This window comes from Pyrus communis, chromosome 5 (genome assembly GCF_963583255.1).
Source record: "Pyrus communis chromosome 5, drPyrComm1.1, whole genome shotgun sequence".
Lineage (NCBI taxonomy): Eukaryota > Viridiplantae > Streptophyta > Magnoliopsida > Rosales > Rosaceae > Pyrus > Pyrus communis.
In genome coordinates this window covers 29379411-29382817 of record NC_084807.1, presented here as the reverse complement: position 1 = coordinate 29382817, position 3407 = coordinate 29379411, and positions in this window count along the sequence as shown.

The following is a 3407-nucleotide window of genomic DNA, read 5'->3' as shown; positions in this document are numbered from 1 at the left end:
GTTTGGTACTGAGGTGATTCTGAAAAAAGCTGCTATAAAAAAAAGCTGGGAGCTGTTTTTGTGTTTGGTAAACACTCAGCTTCAGCTTTTTTTTCACAGTTTTTGGATGAAAAAAAACCAAAAACAAGAAGCTGCAAAACCTAGCTTTGAAAAACCGGCTTTTTTTCACATCTGTTTTACATAAAAGTTTACCAAACACTCTAATACTGCTTTTTTTTTTCAAAAGCACTTTTACAAAAAAGTTTACCAAACACTCTGCTGCTTTATTTCACAGCTGCTTATTCTCACAGCACAGCAGAAGCAGCTTTTTTTCAAAGCACAGCAATACCAAACCAGCCCTAACATTGCTGACCGGCCTAAGTTACATGTTTATATGTTGCAATCATTTTCAGGTATAGATAATTCTAAAGACACTAGTCTATTGTGAGACTTAGCACATTCTCTCACCGTATATAATATCGTATGTTAAAGACATTAACTTATTCCACCAAATTTTGGTGACCAATTGACGTGACAACTTATTATTTTTATAAATGGCTTTTTAACTAAAATGATCCCTCAGATTGACATAACTCCTTACTTTGGTCCTAAGATTTAGAATCAAAAGAAGTGGTCTCTAAAATTATTCATCGTCTATTATTTTGGTTCTTCTGTGAAAGATCTTCGTTAAATTGAAAAAACCACAAGTTCAAGTGGTGAGATTGATTTGACAAAAATACTCTCAATTTAACATAAATTTTTCATAAAATGACCATAATGATTTCTGGTATTTCTCATGCACCGTTATCCGCAATACGGCTAAACAACAGGAGCTTTGTTCATTTCTTCACCGCGGCTTGCTGCTTCACCAACATCCGTTTGCACTTCCAGTCACCAATGTGCGCAGCGGCGTGGCAATGTGATAGCTTCCACAAGCCGCATGGAGCGGTAGAATCGCAAACATAGCAGTAGCACTACAGACAATCAGTGAATTCACTTTTGAGATGGCAAGTTAAACAATATAAATGGGGAATCAGGGATGCATTCACAAGATGCAAATATTTGTGGTTGTAAAACTCTGTTACCAGCTCACAGTAGCTCTCATGGGGTGTCGTCTCGAAGGGAAATTTCAGGCAGAGGTGTCTTGAATGCGGATGGTCTCTGCAAGCAACCTGCACAGCATCAGTTTAAATGCACACAGGCATCAGATATTCACCAAATTAGCTCATAAATTTACAAAAATTGGAATATGAACAGATAAGCAGAAAAGTTGGAAACTTTCTTATAAATTTTAAATCTTTTGAGGTCAAACACCAGAAGGTTCATAGGCAAAATGTCACAATGGGGTTACAATTTCTAATTCATTTGTTCACCTGCATTTTCCCAGCAACCAAACACAACAACAAAGAAAGAAAATTGATTAAAAATTTCCCTTCTTTTGCAAAACCCTAGAAGGGTCATATGTAAAGTGGGGTTATGATTTCAAATTCAATTCTTCACCTGCATTTTCCCAGCAACCGAACAGAAGAAAGTCACGTTTAGGCTCTCGACACAATCACCGCTTCGTTTAAAATGGAAAGGAGGACCGGCATCTATCGAACAGTAGCAGTTTCAATTCTGAATTATCAATGTCCAAACGTGGTCCAGACCAGAATTAAAAATTATTTGGGCTCACATTTGTGGTATGGATAATCCATACAATGGAATGACGTCATTTGCTTGCTATTAATCGGGCACGTACACGTCTCCGTGGACAAGGAAAAGAAAATTAGATCATGATTACAAATTGTATGATTGATTGATTGAACATCACTTGTTTAACACATATTTAAGTGTGTAAACGATAGGGATTAGTGAGTGGACTTGTTTGTTTATTGCATCATTACTTACGTATTTGGTGTAGCAGAAGTCGTGATTAAGAATCATATTGAATTATTTTGATATGAAATTTTATTCTTGATTATTTATGTGCGGCATACTTTATTTCAACACGAGACTTACTTGTTTTTTTCGTTCTTTGCATGTAAGTAAATACAAACACAATACAATAAAAGCCTCTTTAAAGTTATACAGTTTGAACCAAACCAGTTTTATAATTTTAGGGAGGTTATTACTTAATAGAGGGTGTACTTAAAAAAATTATTTATTGAATTATTTATCCTTGATTAATGTTTATTTCCTAAATAGGATTCTTTGAACGGCAAGTATTTTATTTTTTGTATATATTTGTAATCATTGACATTTATAAATATGTGGATGCATGCTTCCTCAAGATGAAACAAACAAAAAATATAACTTGTTACAATATGGAGTTTATTCTATTACATACTTGAAATATTATTTATTAACTTTTTTATCCTTAATGAATGCCGCTAATCGGAGGTTCGAATCTTTCAGTTCAAGTACCTGACCCACGATCCTTTTATTATGTATTTCCTAAATAGGATTTTTGGACCCCAATTATAACTTATTACAATATAGAGAACTGGTTATACATGGGAATTGATTTTTTTATGAATTTAAAGAGATTATTCACCATTATAGAGTATTGCTTTCAAGCAAATTACTGTATATATCATGAAAGAGAACAATACTATAACCTTACATATCCATTATTCCCCATAAACCTGTTAAGGGTAGGGACATCTTTGTAATTTGCTTTGTTAGAAGTTTCGGCCATCAAATTACAAACGACAATGGTGGATGAAGGATTCCAGAACCACAATATATATATATATATATATATATATGTGTGTGTGTGTGTGTATATACACACATAGCCAATGGGGCAATGAATACTTTCAATTTGGCGTCACGGCTTCGATAAAAATATTAGGATAAAATTGCCTCTTAACCAAAAAAATCCAAAAGCAGTACAATATAATATATCAAATAATGCATGGGCAATTTGGTAATTTGGTCATCATAAAATAAAATATAAATATAAATGGGAAGAGAGAAAAGAATAAAAAATGGAAGGATGAGTGAAAGTTGATGGTGCCCGCGTGACGGAAAAAGAAAAATATAATAAAAAATAAGAAAAATCATGAATGTTGGTGATAAATTAGTACAGTTTATTTTATTATTTTTATTTTTTATTATAAATACGCTACAATAATGTGATTTAATCAGATGTTTAAGAAATATTATTTTCTCTATTTTTAAATACGTTCAGAACATCTTAAGAAACGTGTAATGCCGGTTATAAAAAATGTTTTTCCCAGGCGCTCTATACTAAGGGGGAGGGGAGTGGGCTTAGCTTCATAATGGTCTAGCAATAATGAGATTCAATCAGTTGTTTATTCAATATTATTTTCTCTATTCTTAATGTAAATTCTATAGAGACTGATTTTATTATGTGAATTCAGCTACTTTAATTGGTTTATGAGGGGTTTCTTCTAGCATGATCTAAGATTATTCATTTACTT